General features: G+C 40.4%; 1 long non-coding RNA gene across 2 annotated transcripts; it reads left to right on the top strand.

Annotated features, from left to right (window-relative positions):
* The first annotated feature begins 77 nt into the window (after positions 1-77).
* On the top strand, positions 78-2654 carry LOC138956003 (uncharacterized). Of its 2 annotated transcripts, XR_011452460.1 has the most exons (3): positions 78-551; positions 1061-1236; positions 2003-2654. It is a non-coding gene; the product is annotated as an uncharacterized lncRNA (long non-coding RNA). The 2 variants fall into 2 exon arrangements; XR_011452459.1 differs by lacking the exon at positions 78-551 and having other exon boundaries at positions 814-1236.
* Positions 2655-15116: the final 12462 nt, after the last annotated feature.

Here is a 15116-nt window from a genome sequence, read left to right on the forward strand (position 1 = left end):
TTAGGGCACGGCAGCCTCTCTCTGATAACCGGAAACAAGGGGCAGCCTGAAATACCTCTTTCGCCGTTTCGGTGCTCGAAGTACTATTGCCAGAGGATTACTTTGAGAAATTCTGCAAGAAAACGGATTATCTTGTTCAAAATCATGAACAAAAAGTCAAGGACATGCACGAAGGTATGGTTTGAAACGGCTATTGGTGGTATATGGACGAAAGACTTGGCGAACTTCCCCTGCATAAGCGAAGCAGAGGTGATGGACCACAGATCAACAGATCTCTGGATCAACTTTCTTACTGATACTACTGCGTCGACGTTCGACAAGTTATACGACGCATCCAGCGCAAAGAATGCAAAACCTTGGGGTAAACGATAGACATACTGTGTGCATAAAATGTCTTTCTGCATGGCACAACAGCTAGTACGCAACTGTGGTGATCAGACTCAGAGCGAGTGTGCTGACGTCAATGAAGCAGACTCGCAACGAAGTGTATGCTGTTGTGGGGGGACGCTGACCGGACAGGCACTTGGAGCCTACTGCGAGTGTATTGCTGGGTAAGTGTTGTTGGCCTTGTATGTTTTGTGGGATTAACTTGATGGCTGCGTTACTTGGTATCTTACACAATCAGTTTTCATACTCAGTCATATAATGCATGGCACACAAAGTGACAAACACACACAGAGATTCATAATTCTCTACTGAAAATGTCTGCATGCAAAAGCTGTCTTTTTGACAAAGTTATGAGCAGCATGTTTATGTAATTTCAATCAGTATCTCCAGGAGACCATGCCATGTTCAATATACCAGGTACCTGAGTGCGGAGTTTTATTTAATGTGTACGTACACATGAGTTTGTGAATCCTCTTGTCAATGAAGGTTATCACTGCAGTAAGATCAAATTCCATTCTGAGCCGGTATATATTTTATATAGATATCAACAGCATGCGCTTACAAGCTCTCTGTAGGAATTCCTAGGAAAGATAAAGTTAATTGTTATTAGCAGGCTAAGGAAAATCAAGATGACACAAACGGAATTTGATTGTGTGTTGTTGTTTTTACCCAGAAAGGACAGTCTTGCAACCATGTGGCTGCCACACCTTTTGCTGCTTCACACTACATGGCTGAAGGAATTGACACTGTGCCAGCAGACAAAACTTGTACACACTACAAATGTATGTGGAAGGGGCATGCTGCCAAGAAAACTGCACCAGCTGCTCTCGATGACATACAAATTGTTAAGTAAGTGTGTATAATAATTAATATTAAGAAAATTAGGGTTGCGTTACCTAGAGGTTTACATCAGAGTGTGATCTATTTTTTTTCAGAACATAAGTCTCAAAGTTAAAATATAGAGCTTGTTAACTACAACAGCTACAAGACTGGGGAAAGTGAAACAGTGATATTTATAAAGTGCATCATCAAAAAACTATGCATTTTACATTTAGTCAAGAGACCAGGGCGGTGGTGTATGTTTGTGTGTAGAGCAATTTCTGGAAAACTACAACATTATGTTAATAGGTTAAAAACAAACCAGCCCTGAAAGTGGCAAGTATTTTACTCGCCATAGTGAGTAGAAGCATGCAACTGGTGAGTAGAAGTGTTCATCTACTCGCCAAATGCGAGTGAAGATGCTGAATCAAATTGTTGGTTTGGTTCGTAAAATGTGCTCTCTGGCTGGTACGTTTTCAGAATCACTAGCCAGAGGCTAGTGCATAATTTTTTTACTTTCATGGCTACAAGCTTAGAAAGTTAAACAGATTTTTTTTTTAAACACCGGGAAGCGTGATTTCCTGTGGGACAGTTTTGCTACTGCGCTATGCTGGGTTGCCATTTACCTTATTCGACGTGGATGCTGGTTTTCAGCTAAGCATTGTCCTTGTGAAATGTACTGCGTTCAGTATCGTTATACATGTTTGACAGACTGGCGCAACTTGTTTTAGCATAATTTTGTACCCAGCATAAGATTTGCTTCAGTGTCAAGTAAAATAAATAATTTCATTTTCAGGTATGCTTCAAGACAAGACAAGTTTCCCCGGACGACTCTTCAAGGCCTCAATTTTGACCCAAGAAGTCCGGATGCAAGGAAGCGCGACTAAGAGATCTTCAACAACCGGTACCAACCGTTTGAAGGCTGCATATAGTTATGATATACTGAACTAGGGTTTTCAAGGTGTGATATTTTTTTCCAATACCAGTTAATTAAGTTGGTAGCAACAGTTAACTGTTCTGTCAAGTGAAAAATGTATGTAGTTTCGATATGGACAGGTAAAATCAGTACTTTGTTTACAGCGAGGGAGGGTACGTAGTGCTGTCACCTCTGTGTGTGAGTTCAGGTTTAATTTTTTAAATGCCTGCAGTTAAGACAGAAGATTGTGGAAGCTGATAAGAACTTGTGTCAGAGGATAGTAAGAAGTGTTTCGGCTTCGTACGGACTATACCATCATCCAGGACTTGTGTGTATTATTCGGAGAACGTATCAGAGCCGAGGACATGTGTTGTGAACAGCGATTCTCAGTGATGAAAGTGTAGTGTGTGTAATGCCGGACTGTGTTCTTCTTCAACTTCGGAATGGCAAGGAGGTATTTTGTGAGATGTTTTATGATTTGATATCCATGTACTGATGATTTGATTCAATAGCGAAATGTTTGAAATGTTAATTCGTTTTGTGCCATGTTTGTTGTTCAAGAGCGTGTTGTCACCATCCCTTATGAATGTGCCGATATGGACGTGTGTGAATGTTGGTGCAGACATGAGCGTTTGAGCGAGTGAATTTAGAAGCCCTGTGCATGAAAGTCATTACCGGACAACTAAATCAGCAAACATAGAAATTCCTTGTCATACACATCGATCTGATCAAGGTAATAATGTTAGCACTTTTTTTTCAATTTATTTCACAGTTATTTGTTATTTTTTTGAGGAAATTATAATGCAATTCACCGATTTTAAAAAACATGATTCCAATTGTCTCCCTTGAACAAATTTGTTTGTACAAAATGTGTTACTTACTTTTTTTTTTCAAGGCTATATCAAGGAAAATTCTTTTTGAACTGATTGTGGGACCGTGCACAAGCTGACAGACTTGAACTCAAAAGTTGCAGAAGATTCTTGGCTGCGACTTTTGAGTTCAAGCCGATCAGTTTGTGCACAGTCCCAAGATTTGTCTATATTTATTTATCACTTAAAATAAAATTCTTTTAATTAAACTGTAGATATGTCAAAGACTGTTTTGAATAATTTTGGGGGGTAATTTTCTTTAAGAAATAACTCAAGTGAATGCACAAATTGTGTACTAAAGTGTCGGTACAAGGGAGACAATTTGAAGCCATTTTAAAAAACAAAGCAGTATATTGCATAATAATATCCTTCAATTACAACAAGAAATAAGGAATAAACGTCTCTTGACATGTTGTCTACCTAATTATCTTGATCGCATTTATTTAAAGTGGGAATCGTTATGTTCGTAAGCTCACATACAATCATTTATGAAACAAACTCAGACCAGACCAGAGATTTGATTGATAATGGGCCCTTTATTCTATACAGTACCAGAGTAAATTATATAAACCATTACATGACAAAATAAGCTTCTTGCTCTTTGGAGTGATGTGGCCTTTGGCAGCTCATCAACCTGCCGTTTTTACGAAGTAGGTACATGCATACCGAAAGATCACCATATGTGTGAAACCATACTGCAGTGTCATTTTTCAGTAGAGAATCAACAGAAAAAGAGCGTATGTTCTCCTTCACCTTCATGTTGTCTTTCTTCAAGCCAGAAACATCTTCAGTCAGACGATTAATCACAGAGGCCTGTTATGTAATTGTCATCTGCAGCTCTGCCAACTTGAGGTAGTCTGTGTTCCAATAACAATACCCTCACATGTAGTCGTGTCCCTCTTTGCAAAGGCATGATCTGGCCCTGGTCCTAAGCTCTCAATAGATGCGGAGGGCAAAGGAATGGCTGCTTCTGTAAATACAAAATCAAATGTATGCATTAGCAATAGAATTAGCCTCAATGATCTTGTTATCAGATTACGCATGCATCACACTCACAGCATTTAAGCATGAAAATACATGAGGGAAATAACTCCTGAAATTGAAAAAAACTTAGGGGTGCGGGAGATGCTCCCCGGAAATTATTTTGGAGTGTTCTATGCAAAATCAAAATTGTAGAAATCTAGTGCTATTTTTGTTGTTGCATCAATTCAATGGTACATTTCTGGGAATAAAAACAATGATTCAGCATGAGCTTTATCGATGTCTTGAAAACTGCATCACTATCTGTATCAAGTAACCTCCTTAATCTTCTCGATTCAAGAGTCGGTTGATTGAATGCACGCGGCTTGTCGACATATGTCTAGATCTTGTTTGTTTGTTTTCTAAAATCTTGCATTTGTTTCGTGACCCTTCCTATGCTGCCGATTCATTTTAAATTTCTTATACACTGATGTAGGAAGACAATTTGAAGTCAGCAGATCATAAATTGATAAAAACAAACAAAGCTTACTTGGCTCTGAGTCTCTTCCAGATCCGATGATATTTTCAGCATTGACACTGGGGGGTGGAAGCAAAACCGCTTGCTTGTCGTCGGTCTTCAGCGGACAAAGTCACGTCTCCGACCAGTAGATCTACCTTGTCCTTCTGCTAGAGTCACTTGTTCTTGATGTTCTCTCAAATCCAAGATTAAGGGTGGGTACGAAGTCAACAGAGTTGGCATCGTTGAAAGCCGTGCCATTGCCAGACACGAAGTGACGCGAGCAGACTTTTCAATGGCACGACCCCTGTCGTCGGATTGCTTGCACCCATCGCGTCCTTCGCTGTTGCGCCTTCGCAATTGCACCCATCGGAAAGCCATACAATGACAAATTCTGTCCACCGTATTTCTCTTTCTTCATTCCACTGTTGCACTTGCAGTTGTAAACACAACAGTTTGCCTCGTCGTCTCCGCACTTTACTTTGCACCAAGCCTCGTTGTCGATTTTTCCTTTTGCCCCTTAGTTCCGGTAGATCTGACAATAAACTTCACAGCGCATGCGCCAAAATTTAAGTGAAAAAGGTCTATTTGTTTTAGAGTTTGCTGTCCAGAAACCCGTCAAAAAAGAAGGGAAAATGTATGTGAAAGAAAACAAAACAGGAGCAGAGTGATACGATAGGAATACAGAGACATATTTCTTGGGGCTTGACCCTTGCAGGTAGGTGGACTGAAAGTAGTGTGTGAACAGAACAGAACCAATTCTGTTTGTTTACAACCGCATGAAAGGAGGAAAGAGATCGTCGTCAGATTGAATTACAATAACATTAACACGCTTTCATTTGAAACTTCGAGGTCTTCATCGGGGATTGACGCCCGACAAAAGTCTAATTGAAGCCCTCCGTCGCTTCGCTCCGTCGGGCTTCAATTAGCTTTTGTCGGGCGTCAATCCCCGATGAAGACCTCGAAGTTTCAAATGGAAGCATGTTAATGTGTAATTACACTGGTAATGGTCGTTATTGGGCATGTTCCAATTTTCACACTAATTACTCTGGATAAGGTCGTTATTGGGCAAGTTGCGATATTCACACTAATTACACTGGTTATGGTCGTTAGTGGGCAAATTGCGATATTCACACTAATTACACTGGCTATGGTCGTTATTGGGCATGTTCCAATTTTCACACTAAATACACTGGTTATGGTCGTTATCGGGCATGTTGCGATATTTACACTAATTACACTGGTTATGGTCGTTATTGGGCTTGTTCCAATTTTGACACTAAATACACTGGATATGGTCGTTGTTGGGTTTGTTCCAATTTTCACACTAAATACACTGGTTATGGTCGTTATTGGGCACGTTGCGATTTTCACACTAATTACACTGGTTATGGTCGTTATTGCGCATGTTCCGATATTCACACTAATTACACTGGCTATGGTCGTTATTGGGCATGTTGCGATTTTCACACTAATTACACTGGTTATGGTCGTTATTGGGCATGTTCTGATGTTCACACTAATTACACTGGTTATGGTCGTTATTGGGCATGTTCCAATTTTCACACTAAATACACTGGTTATGGTCGTTATTGGGCATGTTCCAATTTTCACACTAAATACACTGGTTATGGTCGTTATTGGGCATGTTCCAATTTTCACACTAATTACTCTGGATATGGTCGTTATTGGGCAAGTTGCGATATTCACACTAATTACACTGGCTATGGTCGTTATTGGGCATGTTGCGATGTTCCCACTAATTACACTGTTTATGGTCGTTATTGAGTTGTTCCGATGTTCACACTAATTACACTGGTTATGGTCGTTATTGGGCATGTTCCAATTTTCACACTAGTTACACTAGTTATGATCGTTATTGGGCATGTTCCGATATTCACATTAATTACACTGGTTATCGTTGTGATGTTGTCAGGAGAAGAGTAAGCCACTCTGCGTAAGAACAGAGGGCGAACAGACAGACGTCCGACAGAGAAACACGTAGACAGCAACTGTTTTTTACCTGTCGGGATTCCCAGTGACACCTTTCGTTAGGAAAAAATGTCGACTGCTGCTCTTCTCCTTTGCTGTTTGCGACAAGCAGGGTGCTTTGTGATTAGACCACACACACACACACACACACACACACACACACACACACACACACACACACGCACGCACGTACAGACACACACACACACACGCACGTACAGACACACACACACACACACACACACACATGTACACACACACACACACACACACACACACACACACACACACACACACACACACACACACACATGCAGTCCATTGTAGATAATTATATGTAACATGATAGAGTCTAGGAAATTATTTTCCCTTGTAATTGTCTTTTCTCAAACTGTCTTCATAATGCAAATTACAACATCTAGGATATTTGTAACAAGTCGCGTAAGGCGAAAATACAACATTTAGTCAAGTAGCTGTCGAACTCACAGAATGAAACCGAACGCAATGCATTTTTTCAGCAAGACCGTATACTCGTAGCATCGTCAGTCCACCGCTCATGGCAAATGCAGTGAAATTGACAAGAAGAGCGGGGTAGTAGTTGCGCTGAGAAGGATAGCACGCTTTTCTGTACCTCTCTTCGTTTTAACTTTCTGAGCGTGTTTTTAATCCAAACATATCATATCTATATGCTTTTGGAATCAGGAACCGACAAGGAATAAGATGAAAGTGTTTTTAAATTGATTTCGACAATTTAATTTTGATAATAATTTTTATATTTTTAATTTTCAGAGCTTGTTGTTAATCCGAATATAACATATGTATATGTTTTTGGAATGAGAAAATGATGGAGAATAAGATGAACGTAAATTTGGATCGATTTATAAAATTTTGTTTTTTTTTTACAATTTTCAGATTTTTAATGACCAAAGTCATTAATTAATTTTTAAGCCACCGAGCTGCAATGCAATACCGAAGTCCGTGCTTCGTCGAAGATTACTTGACCAAAATGTCAACCAATTTGGTTGAAAAATGAGAGCGTGACAGTGTCGCCTCAACTTTCACGAAAAGCCGGATATGACATCATCAAAGACATTTATCTTCTCTTGCGTGTACACACGAAGGGGGTTAAGTCACTAGCAGGTCTGCACATAAGTTGACCTGGGAGATCGGAAAAATCTCCACTCAGGCGGCAGCGATCGGGATTCGAACTCACGACCTCCCGATTAGGAGGCCGACGTCTTACCACCATGCCACTGCGCCCGTCGACATTGGCAAGCAACACATAAGAAGAGAGTGGGTTTTTTGCCGTTTCGCACAATATTACACCGACCCGGCCTTATGTCTTTCCTATTCCATTTCTGCACATACATGTACTCCTCTCCCACAAAGTTGGTATGATTTATTGAAAGTGTTCGCTGCACACACACACACACACTCGCTCGCACGCACGCACGCTCACACGCATGCACGCACGCACAGACACACACACACACACACACACACACACACACACACAGAGAAACATGCAGTCCACGCGATTTAACCTCATTTTGTAGATAATTATATGTAACATGATAGAGTCTAGGAAATTCTTTTCCCTTGTAATTGTCTTTTCTCAAACTGTCTTCATAATGCAAATTACAAAGTCTAGGATATTTGTAAAAAGCAGCGATTTCACAAGATGTAGAGACAACGATCTTGTAACAAAAAAGAGCCAGAAGAAATTAAATCAGCCTGCAGTATTCAACGTACACAAGCTACAGGTAGTACGTCGGCATGAGAGATATGACCGAAACCCACCGTCGCCCATTTGTGAAAAAAAGAAAAAGAGAGTCCTGATTTACAGATGGTACCACAAGTGAATGAATACTACAAGTTCATATCACTGTTCATTGGCTCTATCGACGCCCGTTTTTACCCGCTTGCTTACCTTTATATAATAAACCGTTCATAGATCGTCGTCCTCCCGAACAAAATCCTTTCCATGTCATCGAGAATTTAGGATTCTTGGTAGGGAAATCCTTTCATGCAATGACGTCAGCGCCTTTCGGCGATTGGTCAATGTATTTCGAAGCCAGACAACAACATAATGTCGGTCACGCTTGAAATTAACGCTACTTAATATTGTTTTCCAAACGTATACAAAGTGAACAGGAGTAAAGGGTCAGGTATGCACTTAACTTGCCTCGAACAGTGAGATAAAGAGAAGAGTACACAGATAATATTATGAACGGAGAGACTTGGAAACTCGAGTCGAGCCAATACAGATCCCCACGCTCGAGAACTCAAGTGTAATATTTGAAGTTTAAATCTCCCTCGCCAACCGTGCGACATAATAGCTTTGTGCCCGATCGCTTTTTCTTACAATGGTGGTCACGAGTTCGATCCTCTTCGACGGCAATTTATTTATTTTTTTTTTTTTTACTTTAAGGCAAAAAAAAAAAATAGGTCTAGTTTTTAGGCCCGACCCTAATCTTTTTTTTGGATCGTCTAAAAAAAAAAAACCGCATCCAAAATAGAGCTGTTTGCGCTCAAACAGCAGACGACAGAAGGGAGGTAAGCTCAAAGTACTGTTTATAGTTATGTTGGGCAAAAACAGGGATTGATGAGAAGAAATGAACTGTGAAACATCATAGAGAGGAAAGGAAAAAAAAAAAAAAAACCCGACCTACCGACCCTATTTTTTCACCCTATGTTACCGTAAACAGACCTATTTTTGGGGGGGCCTAAAAAACACACATTCTGAATTCGTAATTCTTGTATTCTATTCATTTTCTTCATTCCAAACGTTTTGGATGATCTAATGAATCAACATTATGAAAACGTTGCATACTTTTTGAGTACTTCCAGCGGACATTTTTTCCAGAATTATCCATTCTATTGTTTAGTAACACCGGATTTTGTGAAATGCCCTATGGGTATCACCGCGACTACATTTACTGATGAGATCAAGATAACGTACAAAACACAAGTATGAACGTGGAAACTCGGAAACGGACGAGTCGCCACATGCTCGAGAACTCACGTGTAATGTATGTTAGCAGTTCAACTTTCTATGTTCACGAATGCGTATCGTGTGCCTGGTTGGCAAGGTGGTAGTACGTTTGCCCGCAGTGCCGGCGGTCTCAGTCTTAAAGGGAATTTTATGAAACTTTTGTTCTCAATTTTTGAATTTTTTTTCTTCTTTCCTGAGCTCTATATTTTTGTATAATTATTGTTCTTTTTATATTTAGTCAAGTTTTGACTAAATATTTTAACATCGAGGGGGAATCGAAACGAGGGTCGTGGTGTGCGTGTGTGCGTGCGTGCGTGCGTGCGTGTAGAGCGATTCAGACCAAACTACTGGACCGATCTTTATGAAATTTGACATGAGAGTTCCTGGGTATGATATCCCCGAACGTTTTTTTCATTTTTTTGATAAATGTCTTTGATGACGTCATATCCGGCTTTTCGTGAAAGTTGAGGCGGCACTGTCACGCCCTCATTTTTCAACCAAATTGGTTGAAATTTTGGTCAAGTAATCTTCGACGAAGCCCGGGGTTCGGTATTGCATTTCAGCTTGGTGGCTTAAAAATTAATTAATGACTTTGGTCATTAAAAATCTGAAAATTGTAAAAAAAAATAAAAATTTATAAAACGATCCAAATTTACGTTTATCTTATTCTCCATCATTTTCTGATTCCAAAAACATATAAATATGTTATATTCGGATAAAAAACAAGCACTGAAAATTAAATATATAAAAATTATTATCAAAATTAAATTGTCCAAATCAATTTTAAAACACTTTCATCTTATTCCTTGTCGGTTCCTGATTCCAAAAACATATAGATATGATATGTTTGGATTAAAAACACGCTCAGAAAGTTAAAACAAAGAGAGGTACAGAAAAGCGTGCTATCCTTCTTAGCGCAACTACTACCCCGCTCTTCTTGTCAATTTCACTGCCTTTGCCATGAGCGGTAGACTGACGATGCTACGAGTATACGGTCTTGCTGAAAAATGGCAGCTACTTGACTAAATATTGTATTTTCGCCTTACGCGACTTGTTGATTTATTCCAATGGTTTTCAGTCGTGTGTTGAAAATCGAATATCTTTAAACAGCTTTCCCAGAATCCCGTATTCTATGTTTAGTACGGGATAGCCACAAGAAAAGGTCAAAGAGCAGATGTATCACCGCGTGTCGACTGATAGTAATGATAGTTGAGCACTTCTAGTTTAATCCACTTCTGATGGTACATAGACATTCTGCCCCTGTTGGAGCCCGCGGCGGGTACAACATGACCCCAATGTGCAGCAGTGCGAGACGACACAAAGGGCGGGTAAGCTTGCACAAGCTCACACAGCCACGTCACAGAAAATCTGAAACTGGAGCAGCTCAAGTACTTTGAAGGAATTTTAAGGCACTAGACCTACCTGGCGGAGGGGTTTGTTGTGTGTTTGTGTGGCAGAATAGCTATAATCAACACATACACTTGAAATTTGGACACAATGCAGCAAAATGGCTGTTCTATCTGATGCACTCATTTGTGTGTGTCAATACTAATTATATCTATACATAAAAATTAAATCAACATAATTATGTGTTGTCGGCCAACGCATAATATGCAAAGCAGTTTGGACACATTTTCTCTCAAACCAATCATTATTTAAGCTTGTTATTTGGTTTTAAGTTAAATAAGATGAGTATCTTTGGCATGAAGTAAAATCAGCCTCCTGTGTTTAAGTTTAGTTGGTGTCGCATAATCTCATATTAGCGCAAAATTATGTCTTCATATTCACCCAAATGAAAAATACTTGCTCACACAATATTCAAGGGATTGCCTTGATTTTACTTCATGCCATAAATATCCCTTCTAGCTCTGATCATACCAAATTTGAAGTGTGTATGTCTAAAAGTGTACAAATTATGGTGTACAAACCAAGCACAAATGACGATTTTCGTCAAAATCGGCAACAGAAAACTGTAATGATAATGAACATGAAACTTACAGTCTTGAGTCAATGACCACCTGGCAGGTATGGATTGCCTTCCCTCTCTGCTTGGTTTTCATCTCTTCTTGTAATGTCTTATTTATGTGCATCTGACTGCTGTTTCTAACAGGTGGTGGCAGGTTTATTACACCGCAAAAGGTTTGTAGTTCTGCCAAATCCCCCCCAATACAGGGTACGACGGTTCACTGAGTGTACTTGTAGACTGCCTGCAGGTATTTGGGGACATGAAGGGAACAACTGCTGTCTGTCACAAAGTGGATTTTCACAGTGGAATGCAAACCCACTATACTACCTAGCCCTTTCCTGCTAACTTCAAATAGTGTTACAGTGCCATGGCAAAAAGCACACAAAAGCTGTGACGCAATGTTTGCATTCAAAATGCTTATGTCCACCATCCTATACCCCCCAATATCCTGATCAAGTGTCTCTTCTTTTTCTAAAGTGTCAGTGTCACTGTCACTTATGTGTCAGTGCCATTTACTTCATCATTGTCACTCGAATCATCTTTCATAATATCGTAAATGCTGTGGAGCTTTACCTGAGAGCGAGTGGGCGTGGCAGCATTTTCCCCTGGGGTGGTACCCTGTACTAGTGTCAGTTCTGGCAGCGTTTTCTATGACAGAACTTTGCCTGTTTTCAGTCACGGTTTTCACCCTCACTCTCATTCTCAGTAAGACCCGCTTCATCTTGGGACACTTTCTGGTGCTTATTGCCACAAAAAAACTCTCTTCTATAACCCTTTTTCTGTCAGAAGACATCTTGTTCGCTGGAAGAAGTCGTAGGGGTCACAAATCCAACCAAATTGTATTCAATAATGAACTGGGAGCTTCTCACACATGTAGGCAGCCATTGCAGTGCAAGGGGGAGCACTCGTGTAGCCGAAAACCAAGAAGCAAAGAGCCGGAGTAGCTCGTTATTTTATGAAAACGCACCGCACAAAAGAAAAGTGTCATTTTCAAGACACATTTTACTTTGTTTACCATCTTTGACATCAAATAACACAAAAAGTATTCAACATAGAACAAAAATGTAAACTGCACATGAAACTAGAGACATTATTCTATTTAATAGGTATCATGCTGATTGTGAAAGAAAAAAACCGATTTTTCACAAGAATCTAGGTAGGTCTAGTGCCTTAACTGCCGAACAACAACACGCTGCTTTTTTACCTGTTGGGATTCCCAGTGACGCCGTTCTTGCTGTTAGTGACAAGCAGGGTGCTTTGTAATTAGACCACACACACACACACACACACACACACACACACACACACACAAATACACACACACATACATTTACACACACACACACATTAACACACACACACAAACACGCACACACACACACACACACACACACACACACACACACATACAACACGACCCTCGTCTTGATTCCCCGTCTATGTAAAAACATTTAGTCAAAACTTGACTTAATGTGAACAAGTCGCGTAAGGCGAAAATACAACATTTAGTCAAGTCAAGTCAAGTCAAGTTTTTATTGTTCATTACCCAGGGGCATTGTAAACAATATTCGCAAATTCAAAAATGCACAAAGTACCAAGTGATCAACAAAAAAAACAAAAAACAAACCCAACCAAAACAAAAAGAAAAATAGAAGATAAGAAAAGGAAAAATGAAAAAATATTTGGAAAACAAGTAGCTGTCGAACTTACAGAATGAAACGGAACGCAATGCAACGCAGCAAGACCGTATACTCGTAGCATCGTCAGTCCACCGCTCATGGCAAAGGCAGTGAAATTGACAAGAAGAGCGGGGTAGTACACGCCGTGGACTAAATGTAAAAATGAACGGGTTTTTTTAAATGGCGCGGCTCGGTTTTCTAGCAGGCTTAGAATATTGCTTTCGTGTGCCTATGCGCCTGCGAGATTTTCTCGCGAATCGGTCGCCTTTTGTTTTTGTACCCACGCAGACGACAGTTGCCATTTGCTGCAATATAGATTTGAGGTGGCACGATTAATAAGCAATGGCAAAGCGTGGACAAGACATGAGTAGTGACCAAAAGCAGCTCCTATTAAGTTTGATTCGAAAGGGACATCGAGCCAGAGACGTTGCACGGCCCACGGGTAGCCTACTGGGAAGGTCGGAGAGTTGTAATTTCAAAGTTTTCGAAGAAATTTCGAGAAGACCAAGGAACCGGTCGTGGGAAAAATCGGTAGCTGTGTGGGCGCCATGAAAAGATTAAAGATCGTGGTGCAAGAAGACTTGTACGTATTGTTGTGAGTCGAGTGACAGAAAAAAACACTGTTTTTATATATTACTGCAGAATTGTATCGTGTGAGTGAGGCGGTTGTGTGTTCCTGGTGGACTGTTCAAAGAAAACTTCACTCTGTGGAATACGGGGGACAGGTTGTCAGAAAAAGCATGATCGTTCGAGAGGTCAACAGAAAACTTCGAAAAATCTGGTGCAGGAGTACGCTACACTGGACTGTAAGTAATCAGTGGAAAAAACGTATCGTTCAAGGATCAAATAACCAAAGGGAAGTAAGCGCAATATATATACAGTGAAGTCCGGCTGTAGTGATAGAATTTCTGGGTCCCGGTCCCAGTTGTTCATGTTCTTTGTTAACTTAGTCCGGTTGTAGTGATATTTTTCAGTCCGGATATAGTGATAGTTCGCTTGTAGTGATACTATTTTCAAGTCCCGGGGAAGCTCAAGTCCGGCTGTAGTGATAATGTTCGAGAGTAATCTCCCTTTACCAAAATGGCGAGCAAAAGCCAGCCACGCACTGTGCTTACCCTGAAGCGGAAAATTGATCTCTTGAAAGGGTTAGGGTTAGTGTTTGCGTTAAAAGGAAGTATTTACTTGTAACATGTGTACATTTTTATGTTTTCATTTGTTACTGATTAAAGACTACATTTCATTCCTAAAAAATCGGACAATTTTTCATTTAACCCTTATCTCTAAGTGGCCCTTCTCTCTCTCTCTCTCTCTCTCTCTCTCTCTCTCTCTCTCTCTCTCTCTCTCTCTCTCTCTCTCTCTCTCTCTCTCTCTCTCTCTCTCTCTCTCTCTAAAACACACACACACGCACGCGCGGCGGCACGCACACACACACCGGCTGTTGAACTGCCAGGACGGGGGTAGGTTAACACAGGACATTTGCAAGCCTGACAAAGAGGACAGAAGAAACGTCACAAAACGAAATCAATAGTGGTTCCAAAATTACCTTGTTACTGCCTTGAGGCTAGTTTACCAAATGTGCCGCCGCATGTAGCAATAAAAGCTTTGAAGATATCACTACAACTACAAGCGATTTGCCGGATGTAGTAATAAAAACTACAAAAATAGAACTATAACCGGACGTCCGGATGTAGTGATAAAACCAACAAAAATATCACTATAACCGGACGTCCTGGTGTAATGATAGTCCGGATGTAGTGATAAAAAAAATTGGTCCCGAGGGCTATCACTACATCCGGACTTCACTGTATATGCATACGACATGTGTAAAGGAGTAGGGAGTTATACGGAACCTTTCTCTTGGCACTTGAGATAATGACAAGCATTGAAATGAACAAGCGACTTTCATCCTCAATGTGTATTGTTCAACGACGAAATGATGATCAAACTAAGTGTGTGTGCGGGGGGATGGGGGGGGGGAAGTGACTGTGTGGAGAAGGATGTCAGGGGCGTGGAGAC

Source organism: Littorina saxatilis, unplaced genomic scaffold (genome assembly GCF_037325665.1).
Source record: "Littorina saxatilis isolate snail1 unplaced genomic scaffold, US_GU_Lsax_2.0 scaffold_259, whole genome shotgun sequence".
In the NCBI taxonomy this organism is placed as follows: domain Eukaryota; kingdom Metazoa; phylum Mollusca; class Gastropoda; order Littorinimorpha; family Littorinidae; genus Littorina; species Littorina saxatilis.